Here is a 19,400-nt window from a genome sequence, read left to right on the forward strand (position 1 = left end):
CACATACAGAAGGTGTGACATACATGTAGTGTTTGCCATTCATAACTCAAGAGCTTATCTCAATCCCCTGATCTATCTACTGGTTTTCAGAATACAAACTATAACAAACATCATATTTTTAGCTTCTTATATTAATACAGATATTTAACTATAAGGGATATGTCTTCCTTCTTGATGTAAACTCTTGACATTCTAACCAGCTAAGGTCTTCATTTGCAATGCTTATTGTGCTTTACATATTGTTGTTGAAACAGGAAGCTTTCCATGAATATTGGAATCTTTATCTTTTTACCTATATCCAGATTTTTTTTTCTCTTCGGAATACTAGGGTTTGAACTCAATGACTCAAGCTTGCTAGACAGGCACTCTACCCCTTACCTCATGCTGCCAGACCTTTTGCCTTTGGTTGTTTTTCAGGTAAGAGTCACATTTTTGCCCTAGCCAGTTTGAATATGATACTTCTGGTTAAGTTTTCTCTTTGGCTAGGGTGACAGACATGAGCCACTATGCCCAACATTTTTTAATTTATTTATTTATGTTTACTGTAAAGGTGATGTCCAGAGGGGTTATAGTTACATAAACCAGGTAATGAGTACATTTCTTTTTGAACAGTGTCACCTCTTCCCTTATTTTCTCGTCTTCCCTCCCAATTCCCCCTCCCCCACAAGCTGTATAGTTCTGTCTCAACATGGTGTCTAGTGAATATCACTGCTTCATTTGTTCTCCCGTTGTCCTGCCATTTCTGTGCTATTTTAACTCTTTCTAGATTCTGAAGTTCACTGGCACCTCAACGTAGGCATTCCTCACTTCTTAGTGTGTTACTTGCTAACTTACGTAAGAGCTATTAATTAATAAAATGCCCTTTTAAAAGTGATGGTTTTTCTACCACCTCAGATTTCTAATATCTGGTAGAACTTAGCATTCTGCCTTCTTCCTGTACTGACTTTTGATTTTATCTCTCTTACCCTTTCTTAGATCTCTTTGAGGAAGATGAAGTTTATGCAAACTTCAGCTTCACTTACTTGAGAGTGCTCAATGTTTGGAATAAGCTCCCCTCAAACACTTTTACAAAGTCTTAAAAATCCATGTGTATGGTGCACAGTAAAACCAATGATTATCTGGTTTAGATTTGTTTTGTTTTACAAGCTGGCTTAAATTGGGGACATTTTGGGTTCTATTTATGGCTTAGCACCCCTAAACATGTTCTACTGAACACTATAATTCCCTAGCAACATTGCCATACAAAACAAAGGATGCCTTATCAACTCCACTCATTTTTATTGTTTTCCCCCCTCTCTGTGTTTGTGTTTTAAAATAAATTTTCTGTGGTAGTGACTGTGAATCTTAGAAATGCAAGTAGACAGATGTACTGACCACCGTTACCAAGGAAGCAGTTTCCTTGGCGATGGCCAACTATCATCAAAGCCGTCCACATTCTCAGTCCCTTCCCATGTGACTTCTCATGTTGCAAAACTTAGGTGGTAGAAGCAGCTCCTTGAAAATCATGAGCATCTAGCCACCCAGCACACCACCAATTTGTGTGAAGCAGATAACTGAGAGTAGGCACAGGCAAAGCATTTGACTTTGAGAAGTTTCTACAGTACAAGCCACCATGAAGGATTTTTTTTAACCTCTCAGATTTTCAATTACAAGCTAGGATTTATCCCTGTCATTGTAAAATGATCCACAAATGGACCAGCCAGTGGCCAATAGCCAAAACTGCAAGATGAGATGTAAAGAATCAGATGTTTTCTTAATCATGACGTCTGGTCAAACTATAATGTCTCTCTGCCTATATTTCTACAAGACGGGTATTCATTGATAGATTTAGACTCTAATAAAAGTCTATGTTAGTTGTTTGTTTTGCCCTGTTTGAACTCAGGGACAACCCCTTGGTGGGATTGCTTTGTCAGTTTGTACTCTACCATTTGAGCCATGCCTTCAGTCCAGATTTTTGCTGGTTAGTTGGAGATGGAATCTCACTGATCTTTCTGTCCATACTAGATTTGAACTGTAGCTAGGACTATAGGTATGATCTACCAGGGACGAATTTAGCTGATTTTTTTTTTAATTTTAAAGTTTGTAAGGAAAAAAAAAACAATTGTATTCTTTGGTTGTCACTGTTGTTTGTTGTGGCTACTGTTTTCTGAGGCTCTTGCTATGTAGCCCCGGCTAGCCTCAAACTTGTCATCCTCTTGCCTCAACCTCCAGAGTGCTGGAATTTACAGACAAGTGCCTCCACACTCAGTTTTACCTGTGTTCCTGAACTTTCAAACACTTAAAGTGTCATGTTCACTTTAACAATAAAGTATTGTTTCCTCGGCGTGTATAGTATAGTTGGTATATATCTGTTGAGAGCAGGGCCTTTGTGTTTAGTGTCTGATGTGTGCTATGTCACTTTCTCTTCTCCATCACTCTGGCTAGCACTGTTGGTACACAAACAGAGGCTTTGAGAGACCTGAAAGTGTTCCAAATGTCTGAAAGCTAGTCATTAGTGTGAGGGTGTGAATTCCAGGCAGACTGGTCACAGAGTCCTCTTTGCCCCATTATGCTGCCAGACCCCTCAGGCTGTTGGCTTCCTTTTTGGGTGTCAAATTGGCATTCCCCAATTGCTTTATTTTTTTGTCCTTCTATGCATTAGGTTGATTGAAACCATGTCAAAACCTAAGAATCTGTGATATCAGCTTGGAGCTTGAGAAACATAGACAAGTAAATTATAATAAAATTTTGCTATTCTTTACATATGTGTCCCCCCATAGGGCTGTGTGTAAGAGCCTGGGCCCCCCAGCTCTTGGCATTATTGAGAAGTGATAGAACTTTTAAGATATGGGGTTAGTAGGAGCTAGTGGGGTGAACACTTGAAAGGGATTTCAGACCCCACCCACTTCTTCCTCTCTCTGGTGTGTTGTGAGGGGCAGTCGACACAGACCTTTTGCCATAATGAACTGTTTTGCCATAGACCCAAAAGAAATGGAAGCCACCAACTATGGTCTGAAACCTCCAAAGCTGTCAGCCAAACTAAACCTTTTCTCTTTATAAACTAATTGCCTTGGGTTATTTGTTATCATGACAGAGAGCTAACTAACACAACTTATAAAACCTTCGCCCAACCACAGATTTTAGAAATAAGAACATGCCAATTAATTTATTTATTCATCTTCCCAATGGCACTGATTAGAAAATAGAGCTGACAAACTCTGTCTCATATTCAACTTAATCAACTCCATTCAACTTGATAATTTTGACCTAGTTTATGTATTACTTTTTTTCTGAACAGACTTCTTGGACTCAAAACATGAGGAAAAAAGTTTTAGAGAAATAAAAATATAGGGATACATTTTTTGCATCTCAAAACAGATACCATAGATGCCATTCTGTTTCTATGAGTCTCAAGAAAAGAGGAGAAGGACCCTGGGAAGAAGTTTGGAGATTCCTCAAAAAATATATAGAACTACGTTGTGATCCAGAAATATTACTCTTAGGCATCAATCCAAAAGATTACAACTCAGAATAGAGTAAAGCCACCAGCACAACCATGCTCATTGCAACATTATGGAAACAGCCCAGGTGCCCCTTAATGGATGCATGGATCAAGAAAATGTGGTATACATACCCAAAGGACTTTTATTCATCCATTAAAAAGAATGATATTACATCATTTGCAAAGAAATAGATGTACCTGGATAAAATCATGTTAATCAAAGTAAGTCAGACCCATAGAGACAACAAATGCTTCTTTTCTGTCATGTAAGGAAGCCATATAAGGAACAAGTTTATAAATGTATAAGTAAATGTGTATAGTGATATGCACACAAATGTAATAACCAATAAATCTGCAGAAGAGAATTCGAACAGTGTAATTACCCATAACCCAACTAAATAAATACAAGGAATCTGGCAGTTGAAGGGTGGGGTGTTGAAGGGAGGGGGATAGATAAGTGAAGAGAGGAAGGGAGAAAAAGCAGCCATGATACTCAATGCATAGTGTATGAAATTAAGGTAATTGAGGGGAGGGGTTGAGTTGGGAAGGATGGGGGAGAATGATGAAAGAAATGACATCAATGTTCACCACATGTATAAACTGATTTATTGAATGGTAACTCTGTACAGCCACTTAAAGAAGATAAAGATATAATTTTAAAAAAATAGGACAGAGAGTGTAAAGAGTGGAAGAGAAGACTGAAGAAAACTGTCATTGGAATCTTTTAGAAATACCATTTAAGTGGGCTAATGTCTCCCTAGAAACTGTAGATGGCCCAGAAACTTTTAGGATAATTTCAGCTTTCTCTTCAACTGTGCCTTGATTCAAGTAGATGAGTCTTTCATGTGAGGTAGTTTCTACATGGGAAGAAAGTCTCCAAGCATGCAACCTTCATAAGCTCAGAATTGTAGTCCAGTTGGATAGAACAAAGCCAATGTCTGAAGAATGGTCCTAGTTGTGAATCACAAGTTGTGAATTTGCAACACATATGGTTTGAAATGCCTTCTCTTCTTTTTAATTTTTCATTCATGTATAATAGTGATATCTCCATACATGCACACAATGAACTTGGAATAAATTCAGCCCTTCGATTGTTCTTTCCTTATCCCTCTCTCCCTTTATTGAACAAGTTTAGTAGGTCACATTTTTCTATGTTCATACCTGTGGATGAAGTACATTGGTCATAATCAGCTACTACTTTTGCCATCTCCCTTTTTTTTTCCTCCATGAGACTTTTTCCTTAGTATTTGTCTCATGCAAAAAAATTAAATATCAAAGTGGTGTCTAATGTCTGCTTTGAAGGAGAATTTGGATGCCTTTCTGAATTTGGTAACTGGGTTTACACTATAAAGTATTTTCAGTATTTTTTCTTTCTAAAAATGGATACCTGCTAACCCATTGCAACTCCATCTTCAACAGCCATGTTGAGGATTGGGGGGAGGGGGGTGTTTTTTTAAGTGACACACATGATTGATGTAATCTGGCATGATTCATTACAATGTCAAACATCAGAACATTTTTGGAAAAAATATTCATCAAAATCTATTACTGTAGAAATTGCCACTCACGGATTCTTTTTTGGGTTAATTTCCTGCGTGGTAAAACAACACCTTGTTGACGTCATAGAGCATGTTTTTTAGGAAGTGTGGTTATTAAAATAGGTGTTTCCTGAAGTCCTGGTGTTACCTAAGGATTTCTCTCTAGACATCTCTGGAATATCGAGAGCAAAACCTTGAAGAAGTTTCTCCCACTTACCTTTAGTAGAAAGAAATGTAAAGTTGTGACTCATGTCTCCTGCCAGATCTTGACTGTGTTGTTTGACTAAAGGGATGAGATTGATTGCTGAGATTGACTGCAGCTTCATTAAATGGTGAGAGAATGGAAGGATAGAGCTAGATGTGCATTCAGATTGCAGCTTTCATGAATAGAAAGGCATCTGTTGCATAAAGCTCAAGGTCATGGGGCATGAATCTAATACCTCTGCTCTTTGTCTCAGATGTCCCTAGGCTGGCTTTGTAGCTGTCCATGTTGAAACCTACAGCAACCCTGAACAAGGCCAGCTTCCACTCTTGTTCTGAACACTTCCAAACCAGATCTTCATGACAGCCACAAGACAGCAAAGGCAGTAGTGTTCAACAGGCTCATTCTGTGTGTGTGTGTATGTGTGTGTGTGTGTGTCTGTGTCTGTGTGTGTCTGTGTCTGTGTGTCTATGTTTGTGTGTCTGTGTCTGCATCTGTCTCAGTCTCCGTGTATACCAGTACTGAAGCTTGAACTGAAGGCCAGGACATTATACTTGAGCTTTTTATGCTCAAAGCTGACACTCTACAACTTGAGCCACAGTGTCACTTCTGGCTTTTCAGTATTTAATTGGAAAGTAGAGTCTCATGGACTTTCATGCCTGGGCTGGCTTTAAACTCTGATCCTCAGATCTTAGTCTCCTGAGTAGCCAGAATTAGAGGCATGAGCCACTGGTGCCTGGCTGGAGGAAAGGTTCAAAGTCCAGGAATGTTCTGAGCAATCACATATCACAACTTTATTATTAGATTGTGCTACCAAAATACACATCATCATGTTAGTCATGATGAATCTTTTTACTTATGTACTCCCCACTTCATTTTCATAGTCTTTCCTGAGTGTGGCAATCAGTAAAAGCATTCATTTAAGAGATATTTGCTGTGCCAGTCACACTGCACAGTAAACAAAACAAAGTGTTCTCCTTCTTCCCTTTGCTGCTGACATCTTAAGTGGAAGATAGGAAAATAACAAATGCCAGAATAAATAATCAATATACTCGATTTCATGAGTGCTACAGAAATAAATAGGTAAAAAGAAGGTTTGGAGTGAAATGAGGACATTTTAACTCATTTACTCATTCACTCAAAATACACTTATTAATGACATCAACCACCTGCTGGATGCCGGGTGATGTGATCCATTAGAGTAGAGTAGAAAAGAAGACATTGACATGGCTTAGCCCTCATGATTCCAGTCTGATTCTTCAGGCTTAATAAGGTTAGGATGTATTAGAGACCCTGATGAGGCAGAATATTTTCAAGTGTGTCTCATCTGTGTTCCCTTTCCTGTCATTCACTGACATCATGGTACCCAAGAACTCTGGTTGTCATGTTCCCCATTCAGAGTCCTTCCCTGTGGCTTAGCTCTGCTGATGCTTCAGTCTCTCAACCTTCTACCCCAATCCCCTCCCTCTCCAAGGTACTACAAACCTGGCTTTCTTAGTCCCTAAGAAACAGTACATGATCTTGTGGTATCCAATGTAGTAACATAAGTATCCAGCTCCTGCCCTCTTTTCACCCTATTGTCTCCCCCAAGTTTGCTTCTCATGTTCAAAAGGTGCACAGGGTCAGATAAGCAACAAGGTAGACAAGGAAGGGTCCAACCAAGGAAGTGGGATCCTAATCTACCACACTACACATACAATGTCTCTTCAAAGAGCCTGTGTTGATGTCCACACTCCATTAGGGGACTGAACCATTCAATCTCTCTACTCTTCAAGGAAGAAAGGAGAACAACCTCAACTTTGTTCTCAACACCATTCGTCTGTCAGGCCCTGGCTATTTTGTGTAGGCAACCAGGAAACAAATAATCATACAATATAGGAAACAAGGGGCTGAAGGTGGAGCTTAGTGCAGAGTACTTCCCCAGCATGTGCAAGGCCTTAGGTTCCACACCACAATAAAGGAGGGATGGGAGGCATGGTTTGTGTGGTAAAGCACCTGCCTGGCAAGCAAAGATCCTGACTTCAAATCCCTGAACTGTAGAAGGAGGAGGAAGAGGAGGAGAAAGAGGGGGAAGTAGGGAGGGAGGAAAAGAGGGAGGGACTGAGAGAGAGGGAGGAACAGGGAAGGGAAGAAGGGAAGAAGGAAGGAAAGAAGGAAGGAAGGAAGGAAGGAAGGAAGGAAGGAAGGAAGGAAGGCAGGCAGGCAGGAAGGAAGGAAGGAAGGAAGGAAGGAAGGAAGGAAGGAAGGAAGGAAGGAAGGAAGGGAGACATACATAATTTTTTAACATGGCAAATGAAAACAAAAGAACAAATGACCCAGTTAGTGAAATTAGAAGACCAGTGCTTACATATATTAAATATTTTCTATGAAAGGATGGCTGTGAAGGTAATATTTGAAGCAAGAAATAGAAAACTTCCAAAGAATCAAATAGAAATTGCAGCACCAAAATATAGTGCTTGTTATTTTTTTAAAAAGTTGTAGTGGAGGCGTAGACCAGCCCTCAAAGCATGAAGAATTAATAAAAGCTAGTCAATAAGAGCTATTCAAACTGGAACTGCAGCAGGAAGAGGTGGGAAAAGTTAAACATTTATGGAGAGCATCAGTGACCGGAGAGACAATAACAAAAGGCCTACTTGTATAATTGGAGCCCAAAAGGGGAAATAGAGAATGGAACAGAAAAACATTTAAAGAAATAATATTGAATATTTTCCAAATGTAATGAAAAACTTCAACCCATAGATCCAAAAAGTTCAACAAACTGCAGCCAGGATAAATACAAAATTAACCACATTTGGGATAAAATAGTCAAATAAATATTAGATTAGACCAAGTGAAATATGTTTCTTTCTTGGAGACCTTCTTAGAGCTTTGAGCATGTACAATGAAAATTCCTACAGGGAAATATGATACAGACATTTCATATGGTTTAATTAACCCCTTTTTAAGAGGGACTCTTTCTAGGGCTTTCATTCTCAGAAACATACTTTAGGAAATTGGGGGATGGTGGCAGAGAGAGATTGGGATGGGGAGGAAGAGATAGGGAGAGAGAGAGAGGGATGTGGGGAAGGAAGGAAAGGAGAGATAAAGGAGGGGGTGTGGAAGAGGAGCTAAAACTTGTAGATTCCATTACAGTGATGTGGCCAAGAATATGCTCTATAAACACAACAAATAGCATGAGTCGCTTTACCTAGGACTAAGACATGTGTATAAATGAATGAAAGATAAGGGTGAACTACAGAACTGCTGTGGAAATTAAATATAAAAAGCAAATGTTCAAGTGCCAAAACCCTGTACTTGGGAATAAGACCTCATTTGCAAATAGGATCTCCTTGCGTGTAATCAAGTGAAGATGGGGATCACATTGGATTAGGGTGGGCCCTAAGTCCAAAGACTGGTTTCCTTAGAAAGGTACAGATACATGGATGTCCACCAGGAAGACTGCAGTGAAAGTAGAAAGAGATGAGAATGGGGTAGCTACAATGTAAGGAACACCAAGGATGGATGCCACCTGCTGAGACTAAACAGAAACCAGGATTTTTGATCTTGTAAGCTAGATCTATGAAACAATTCATTTCTGGGTTTTGTTTTGTTAGTGGGGGGAGGGGCTTGAACTCAGGGCCTGTGCGCTGTCACTGAGCTCTCTCACTCAAGGCTAATTCTGGACCACTCTGAGTCCATTTCTGGTTTTCTGGTAGCTTATTGGAGATATGAGACACACAGACTTTCCTGCCCAGGATTGGCTTGAACTGATATCCTTGAATCTCAGCCTCCTGAGTAGCTAGGATTACAGGCAGGAGCAGCACCCCTGGCTCCTTCCTGTTATTTTAAGCTACATAGTTTATGATACTTTGTTACAGAAGCAAGCCCTGAGGGGCAGTGGGGGAATTCATATAGGTTTAAGTTTGAACTACACAAATTTGCTTTTTTTAATGTACAGAATGTGGAGCCTCTTCATATATTTCCATTTATTGTTACATTTTAGATGTTGAACTGAGTAACAGAAATACAAATCTGCATACCCAAGATTCCCTTGCTACAGGGAAAGTCAGGATTTTAACTCAGTCTGACCCAGATTCAGTCACTCTAGATCCCTTTGACAAAACAATTAGAAAGCATTCCTAAGTGTTAGATATGGCTCGGAAGGTTGGGGTGTCTTGTAGGAGTAAGGACACCATCCTGAACAGAACTCAGTAAGGCTAAGTTTACTTCTGTAGAAAGGTGAGCAATCAGCCAAAATCCTACAAACAAGCACAAAAAACAGACTGGCACTCTCTCACACACACTCTCTCTCTCTCCCTTCTCTCTCCCTCTTTTCTCTCTCTCCCCTCTTTCTCTCCCTCTCCTGTCTCTCTCTGTCTCTCTCTGTCTGTCTCTCTGTCTCTGTCTCTCTGTCTCTGTCTGTCTCTGTCTCTCTGTCTCTCTGTCTCTCTATCTCTGTCTCTCTCTCTCTCTCTCTCTCTCTCTCTCTCTCTCTCTCTCTCTCTCTCTCTCTCTTCCCCTCTCCCTCTCCCTCTTTTTTTTCTGGGCCTGGGGCTTGAACTCCCGGGTGCTGTGCTGTCCCTGAGCTTCTTTTCTGCTCAACACTAGTGCTCTATCACTTGACCACAGAGCCACTTCCAGCTTTTTCTGTGGTTAATTGGAGATAGGAGTCTCACAGACTTTACTGCCCAGGCTGCTTTGAACCATGACGGTCAGACCTCAACCTCCTAACCAGGATTATAGGCATGAGTCACTAGCACCTAGTAAGGCCCCTAACCCAGCTGGTCCTGACCATTTTGGCTGAGCTAGGGTTCACAATCTTCAAAGGCTGTGGTTTAATAAACAGGACTAGGTTGCACCTAAAATTCAAAAGCCCTGTAACAGGATGTCTTAAAGTGTAGTAGTAAAAGAATGTAACTAAAAGTTAATCAACAAGGGCCAAGCTACCTGGCCAAACCAGGCACTTCTCACAAAAACAATTCTCACAAGATTGATAGAAAGGTAGCAACTCACTCAGATAGAGAAGGCTTTTCTCACATAGGTATTAGTGAGTTGTAAACTTAGTTTATTCTACTTCGGTTTTCTGTGGTATAGTCGGGTTTTTTTCCCTGTGTCAGAGAAAGAGGATAAGAACGTGGAGTCATAGACTCAGCCTTCATGTCTGTGGCATTAAATACTTTGAGCCTTTGAGTAGAGAGGCTGAGCCCCTTTTCAAAGCATTTGCATGTTGAATCTGTGCATGCACTCCTCATACAACACAATGCCAGGGTCATTTTCTTACTACGGATCCTTTGGTAAGCTTTAGGTGGAAAAATTATCATGTGTACAGTAATCCACCCTTATCCTTGGTTTTGTGTCCCTTTGTTTCAGCTACCCACAGAAAACCCTTAAAAGTTAAATGGAAAACTCTCACAGAAGAAGCAGTTGCAACTTGCAAGACATTCTGACTAGCATGATGATGAACACTTGTCCTTTCCTGCTCCATTCCACCTAGGGCCTGATTCATTTCTTTGTCCACTGTCTCCATACTGTATAGGCTACCTGCCTGTCCATCACCTGTTAGCCATCCTGCTTATCTGATGGACTGTGTTAGGCTTGAGGCTCACAGTGCTCATGTTCAAGTACCTATTTCACTTAGTACTGGCTCCAGAGTGTCAGAGTGGTAATGAGGTAGAGAACCTAAAATTGATCCTCATTAAGTGGCCAATTTTATATAAAAATTCTCTTTCATGTGTGTGGTCCTTCCTGCTGGCCTTCTAGGAGTTTGGTTACCAACAAAGCAGTTCTGAATCTTTTTTTCAGTGGGGAACATTAGATTCCCCTGGAAAATACACACTGCTTGCAATACTATTTCTCATTTTAGAGAACTGATTAATTCTCTAAGATCTGCCCTTCAACCCGAGATGAAATCTGCCTCTAAAGATCCTTCTTGGGTTTCAGAGCCCAAATGAGTGAAATAACAAAACTGTGACATGGAAAGTGGGGCTGTATCTTTGAAATTTTACCACTTTACAGGTTAAAACAGAAACAAACAGCCCAAGCTGGTGTAGAGTAGATGCATAACAAATGGTAGCCCAGGAGATTATAGTTAACATAAGCGTAGATGTCATATGGACAGTCACAGATGATTTGACCAGGATGCTCTGCCTCATTGAGGTAGGCTCTTAACTCAGAAGATGTAATCAGATAGGTCAGCCAGCAATGAGGGTAGGGGAACTTTATTCCTGCCAATATTCTGTCTGGCAGAAACCACCCCTTCCTGCAACTCCTGAACAAGAAGGGTTCAATAGTCAGAGATTGAACCATCTTAACTATCAAGTCCATCTTTAAACCAGTCATTGTAGCCAGGAGTGGGGGAACCAGCTTTGCCTTATCACCTCAGAGCTGGGAGAGCGACTTTGCTTCTTCCAGAATAAGCACTCATAGGAGAAAACCCAAACAGGAAGTCAGATAAAATAAAATTGACCCCAGCAGGCCAAAAACAGCCAAGGCATATGACAAGAACCTAAATGAAGGTTTACATGTGAAATATGCACATGAGATGTGGTTGAAAATAGCTCATTGCTTCCCGGATCTGGACAGCCATAATCAAGTCATGTCTCTTGAGTCCCAACAGTGTGTACCTTAATGGGCCAATGCTAATTGGTCACCAGTGAGGAGCCTGTGGCCTTCCCTTGCACAAGCATTTTTAAAAAGGTCCCGCTGAAGTCATTTATATATTTTAGAGCAGTTAATGTGCCCCAGTGGGCTTGAAGCAAAAGATGCATTTTGAAATATCTAATGAGTAAATGGAGCATTTAGTAAGACACAGTCTAATTACTTTAGGTCTTTGTAAAATATTAATTTAAGGCAACTGCAGCATTAAGGAGTAAGTTTGCCAAGTGTTGCTCAGTGATTTAGCTCTGTGACTGCCATTAATATCAATAGAAGTCTTGCAGCTCACTTGCCACCCATTGCTTTGGAAATGTACCCCTTAGGTATTTAGAAATCAGCTACTGTGAAGGTTTTCTTCAATGAAAGTTCCAGAAGGACATGTGGCATTTAGTTTGGGTTAGGGCTATGGCCTTGGGGGCCAGGGTCACAAATAGAGACTCACATTCCCTGTCATGTGCTACCTCACAAAGTTAGAAAGAATACCTGGTCAGGTGCCTGCAGCTAACCTCTGTAATCCTAGCTCCTTAGAAGGTAGGGATCTGAGGATTTCCGTTCAAAGCCAGACTGGGCAGGAAAGTCTGTGAGACTCTTAGCTCCAATGAACCATCAAAAAGCCAGAAATGGGAGTGTGGCCCAAGTGATCGGTTGTTAGCCTTAAGTAAAAAGGCTAGAATACAGCACCTGGGCCCTGAGTTGAAGCCTCAGTACCAGCACAGAAAGAAGAAGAGAAAGAGAATGAGGAAAAGGAGGAGGAATAACTGTACAAATATCATCAATGTCACTACAGAATTTGGTCTGCCTTAAAATTAAAATACTTTCCAAGAACCTTTATGCTATGTATATACCATTCCAGACTTAGTATTAAATTAGCTTAAAGATGCCACATGTCAATTCTAATACCCATTGGAACAAACACTGAATAATCCTCAATTGAAACTTACAAAAGTATTTAAGTAAACTAGAAGTTATGGAATTATTGTAAGACAACTCCCCAGCTATTGCCATAGCTGGTTTGATGCCAATGGAAGAGAATGAAATGCAAGTCTTTCCTGCCATTCTAAAATTTCACACTTTACGTAGAGTAACTTTTCAGATGCACACTAGTGGCTAACTTGACTGACATCATTAGCTAGCCTGGTTAATGGTTTTCCAAGTCCAATGAAGAGTTACTTTGAGAAATAAATCATGCTTTGGCCCCTCCATTTGCATGATGGAAATTCTCAGCTCTAAGCAAGAGCAGTGTCACCATGTCATGGAATGCAGAAAGAAGCTGCTGACATGGGAAGGGCTGTACAGTGTTGTAAAGATGAATTGTGCTCTGGTGGTTCGTGGGAGAATGGCTGATGTGGCAGCGATCGCAGAATAAGAATCTTGTGCCTGTAAACACAGCCACGCAGGAGGCGGAGCTTGGTGGGATCATAGTTCAAGGGCAACCTGGACAAAACTTAGCAAGCCCCTGTGATCCTAGCTACATAGGAGAGCAGGAGTTAGATGATCACATACTCAAGAGATTCTCTGTCCAAGGTGAGCCCCAGGCTAAAACAGGAGTCTGTTTCCCCAAAATAACTAGAGCAAAAATGACTGGAGTGTTGTTGAAGTGGTAGAGCATGGCCTAGCAAGTGGCAGCCCTGAGTTTAACCCCAGAAGCCACTAAGGAGGAAGGGAGGGGAAGAAAGAGGGGGTAGAGGGAGAAGAAAAGGGAGGGCCAAGGAGAAGGATGGAGAGGGAAAGGGGGAGGGGAGGGTAAGAAGGAGAAGAGGGGAGGTGAAGAGAAGAGAGAAGAGAAGAAAAGGAAGGAAATCGAAGAGAAGGTCTATCAGAGTTTGCAGTGAAAACTCTGAAGACAGCTGCAATTGTTTCTCTCACATGGAAATGACCTGTCATGTAACTGAACTCCAGCGCACAGTTTTGGAAGCCATCTCTGCTGGCCCTGTGTCATTCATAGATTGATTCACAATCATGCCTGACACCTTCATGTCCTACTTCATCAGACCCCTTCTCCTGATAAGCCCCTCGTACCTTGACTTTCTGAGTGCCTTTGCCTCTTGCAAGAGCTAATTTAATTTGGGAGTGTGCAAGCTAAGTCCCGTGTCGCTCTCTTTCAACTCCAGCAAATATTTCATTGTTTGTAATGCCTCTTAATACGCTAAACAATATTTATGCTGCACTCTACAACATTTTATAACTTTCTTCTAATTGCCTTAGCAGTCTTTAAAACCAGAGCTTAGCACTTCGATAATAAGCGTATTAATTTGTCTAACGTTTAAGTTCTTACAAAGGAAGAGACAAGCATTAATTTTGTTTAGTTAAAACAAGCTTTGCTTTTGAACAGCAGGTGGTAATTGAAACAAAACAAGGACTCATTAGAGGAGCGTCTGGTGGCTCATGATACAAACAGAGCACACTAGAAAACCCAAACACAAGAGCCCTGAAATAAAGTGGTCATCATCTAATTAACAGAACATGTTTTAATTACCGAGTAAACCATGCAGCGCCGTGTGTCAATTTAACTGATGTGCTAAGTGCCAGTTTACAATATCAGAAACAGACAAATAATTGGAATCTAATTACATGCAGGTCTATTGCACACCAGCGCCTCCAGCCCATCTTAATAAACAAGTTTTTACATCAAACCATGAATAGCAAATACAGCCGTGCTGTTAATTGCTACATTGTGATATTGGGACTTTGCCAGCTCTGACTATTAAAATAAGCTCTTGTGTGGATTGCAGTTTCTCTGCTACGCTTTAATTAGAATCAAATGAGAGGCAGAGATCGGGCGGTATTACTGCAATTCAATATATGTAAATAAGATAACTGGCTAATCTTTTTATTTTATTTCTGAGCCTCCATGCAATAGGCGGTTTAGTTATGGTAATAGGTTATCACTTTGCAAATGAAATAGACTTGCACTGTGAGATGAATCGAGAAACATGTAATCTTTGCTAGAGAGTCTAAATATTCTCCTTCATTCACACGTGAGATCCGGAGAACTTTCTCACCCAAGATATATGGAGCTATATATTTTTTAATGCCCAATATTGGCCTCGTTTCTTGAGCAATAGCTTTTGATGTTGTATTTCATTTGTCTAATAAACGCATGATCCATAACATGCTATTTACAATGCTCCGACAGATATTTCAAGATCAACTCCTCTCATGGAGAATCATTTGAGTACTTGAGAGGTGGCAGGGAAGGTCTACATAAATACTGTATAATGCAAATGTTAAATTAAGACCAAGGCACAGATAACACTCATATTTCATACTGTATAGAAATGTGCTGCTTGTCATAGAACTAATCAGGAATTCAAAAATACCGAGAATGAAAATGAAATCTATGGTTAGGCTGTCACTGATGGGCCATTTTTCTGTATTTTTCCAAATAGGGAAGAAGATGGTATAGCTATTGTTGAAAAATTACCAAGTAATGATCTCCTGGGAAGATCTCCTTATGTTTCATTAGAATTGTAATTAGAAGTGTCCGTGACCTTGGGAAACCAGCTTCAGGAGCAAGCTCTCCTCTCTTTTGTTTAAGAAAAAAAAAAATCTAAGTTTCTTCTACTCCTAGGCTCTAGGCAATGTTAACTGAACTCCATGGAGGGGGGTTGGGAAAGATAGGAGACATTTAAAATATGCTTCTCTGATGCAATAAATGGAAATAAGCAAATGCACAAGGGGATAGCATGCACTCCATCTGAGTTGCAGTGTGTCATTGTGAATCAACCCCCTCTCCACACACAACCCCCATCACCTCCACCCTTGGAGACTTTTTTCCCCTGGGAGATTTCCTAGGTCAGGCCAATGGTTAGAACTGTCTTCTACTGAAGACCAGGAAAGCTGTATTGAGTAGCTGGAAACTCCGGAAACCGTAAAGAGTACCCTGAGCCATTTGCAACTTCTGCCTTGAAGGAAGAAAGCCAAGCCACTCTCATTGGCTTCAACTGAAGTCAGCTTACAACAATACTCTGAAAACTTGGCGCCTGTCCTCGCCAATTTAAATTTCCATCACACTATTGTCCGAGGCTCATGCTTTTCACATGGTTTGCCTGGTGGCTGCAGTCCAACTCCCAGAAGGGAGCAAATGTACCACGCAAAATACTGGAAGGGTCCACATGTTTCCAGCACCTCATTGGGGACCTTAGTGCAGAGGTACAAAACATCCTTGGTAACTCATGTTGTTGGCGAAATCACAAAGGATTTTAGGTTGGTACCTCATCCATCTCGGTTCAAAAATGAAACGGAGCATCTTGGTCAATTGTCAAAAAAAAAAAAAAGACCTCCTATCATCACCCATCCTCTTTGCCTCCTGTTAAAGCGTGCCAACCCTGGTCACAATATAGAATCAAAATGTTTAAAATGCAGAGAAAATGTGTATCAAAACGCATGAGGGGCTGGAAAAGGAATGTATTAAGGTTAAATTTTACAAGCATAATTCCATATGTTGAAAGCATCTTGTAGTTATGTCAAATACAGATGAAGCTATAAATTAACCCAGAATCAGAAGTGTCAAGTTTCAGCCTAATGCTGAATATATATGTATATATATACATATATATATCTTTAAAATTCTTATTAAACTATGAAAACATGCTAAACATAGAAAAAGCTAACAACTGCACCAAAAGTAAGACAGAGTGTTACTAATGTCTGCCAACTGGTGTTACTCACCAGGGCAATCAATCACACATGAGCAAACCTCTGTGGCAGACAAGCAGGAAAACTGAAACCCACCTCTCTTCCACGGTTGTCTTATTTGTGGTTGTTCTTGCAATGATTCTACATTATTCCTTTTGCTTGCTGTTAACCCTAAGAGGGCATGGTTAGCGAGAGGAAAACGTTTATTCAATTAGAATGTCTTTATGTCTACTTAAAGCACATACAAAACTGTCAGCAATAGACAAATTAGTTACTTTGGGCTGGAGCATTGGCTCAGTTTATTCTATATATGAATTCTAATAAATTATATCCATGTTATTACAAAAACTATAACTGACATGCTGTCGGAACTCTACACGTGTATGCCTAGAAATTCACATAGTGATTTGAAAGCTGTCACGTTCAGTCCTGTTGTAAACATTGCCCTCATTTGCTAAACAGTGCTGTTATGTCTTTGGGCAGCTTTAATTTTTACACATACCACCCCCCCTTTCAGGCCTATAACTCTGAATGCATGGAAACGCTAAAGGAAAATAGCCTTCCTTAAGAGATTGAACGGCTCTATCAGGAGACAAAGCATAGCGTAAGAAAATATTTTCTTTCGAAACCATCCCAGGCCAAGAAATAATGTGTGCCTATTTGACAAAGTTTATTGACAAAGTCAATAAACACTTTCCAAATCCACGTTTGATTGTATTTCTGCAACCTCGAAAGAGATCTTCAGTATTCCGCGAAATCACATCTGCTCTTGCTAATTTGGAGTTGCATACAAATATCTTAACCAGAAGTTAAAATAATTGTCACAAAGGAAAAAAAAAAAAGAAAAATCAAGTGACTTCTGAATAGTGACGGGAGTGTGTGTTTAGTGAAGGCTACAAACTTCTCGCTTGCAACTCCTAGGCGTGCCCTTGCTCAAACCCTACCCAGAAAGATGGTAGGATGAGAAGATCTGGGGAAATGATTGGGTCATGGAAGGCTACAGAGAAAGATCCCTTTTCCCTTCCAGCAGGAGCAGACAGTGGGGAGGACACAGGAACCAGGAAGCGAATACACTCACACACTCAGTCTGCTGGCGCCTTTCCAAGTCAGGCTCCAAAGATCCATATTGGCTCATCATCTCCTGCCCGTCCCCTCAGTGTATGGTCTTCCATTGTAGCAGCCTGAATACTCAAAGGCATTTTGGAGAAATGTGTTTTGCAATCCTTCCTTTCTTTCCCGGCCACCCTACACGGGTTTGCTCCAAGCTCAACACAGGGCTGCATGCTGTAGGCTGTCATCAGGGGGAAGAGTCAGACAGTAAAAAACGACTCCTGATGAATGTGACTAAACCACAGTCCCACATCCCAGGCCCATGAAGCTAGGAGCTAACATCCAGAAGTTCCAATACAAAAAGGAAGGCTTGGGCTCTCCGCTCTTCCCGGTTCTGACTGGTTCTCTTCCCGGTCTACATGCCTGAGACAAGATGGAGAAGGTAGAGTGAATGGAATTGGCCACGATGGGCACCCGGTCATGTATTGACCTCAACCACATGGTGTACATGTTCCAGCATGCCTCCTTCCCCGTGACGAGTTCAATAGCACGGTCCAAATGGAGAGCCTGAAGGTTGGCATCTTCCAGGAGCCACATCCCGCCAACATCGAATAGGGCGATGCTAAGCACGTGGTAGAGTCTACAGGTGTCTTCCTCCCCGTGGGGAAGGCTGGGGCCCACTTGATGTAAGACAGACCTAAAGAGTCATCATCTCTGCCCCTTGGGCCGATGCCCCCGCGTTTACCATGGGGGTGAGCCATGAGAGAAGGATGACCATCGCTCAAGATCAGGAAGCCACTGTGCCAGGGCACTCTGGGCTACACCGTGGACCAGGCTGTGTCCCACGATCCTAAGAGCGGAGCCCACTCAACTCTTCCACCATCCACGCCATCCACGTCCCGGCTGGCACCGCCCTCAAGGGCCACTTGGTCAAGCAACGGATTTGGCTACAGTCACAGAGTGGTCACCCGCCTGATCCACGTGGCCTCCAAAGAATAAGAGCCCCTAGACCACCCACCCCAGCAAGAACGGGAGAGGAAGAGAGGCCCTGGCTCCTGGGGACTCCCTGTGGGCGCTCAGCTACCCCACACAGAGAACCTCCCCTCCTCACAGTACCCCAACCCCCACACACACACCTCCTGCCCAAGGGGAGGGGCTTAGAGCCCTAACTGTGACCTGTGACCAACTACCACCAATAAACTCACCCCTGGAGCCAAAAACATAAAATAAAAAGGAAGGATGGGAGGAGAGCGCGTGGAGCTCTTCTCACCAAAAATAATTCTAAACCCGCTAAACAGGATGCCTGGTGTTTTTACTTAGACACTGAGGTGCAAGTCACAGCAACCAGTTGTGTTTATCTAACTAAGAGGAAATGTACGGAAGGGAATTGGAGGCAGAAGCTCACCAAATTGATGACTGCTACAGGACCCGGCGTAGCAACGAGCAGGCAGAATAATCAGGAGGAACGGGATTGGACAGTAGCCCTACCATCTTTTCACTCGTGTCCTCTGCTCAGGACCCAAATTTCTGGAAAATAGTTCACTCCCCATTGAATTTAGGTTGGTACTTCCAGCTTCTTGGGATTGGTGGAAGGAAAAGGTGTTAAGGTGATAAGGAATGGCCTTCTCTCTAAGAATCATTGGCAAGGAGAAGGAATAATCCCCCTAAAGGAAACGAATGTACTTGAAAACAGAGCAAATGAATTTAATGAGACAAATGAGCAACGATCTGCTTGTTTGTCCAGAAAAGGAATCTTAGAAAAGAGATCTTAGAAAAGGAATGTTTGTTGCTTGAATTAAGCTTATATAAGTATATATAATACTCCTAATATTGCATTGAACCTCTTGACTGACTAATG

This window comes from Perognathus longimembris, chromosome 10 (genome assembly GCF_023159225.1).
Source record: "Perognathus longimembris pacificus isolate PPM17 chromosome 10, ASM2315922v1, whole genome shotgun sequence".
NCBI classification, from domain to species: domain Eukaryota; kingdom Metazoa; phylum Chordata; class Mammalia; order Rodentia; family Heteromyidae; genus Perognathus; species Perognathus longimembris.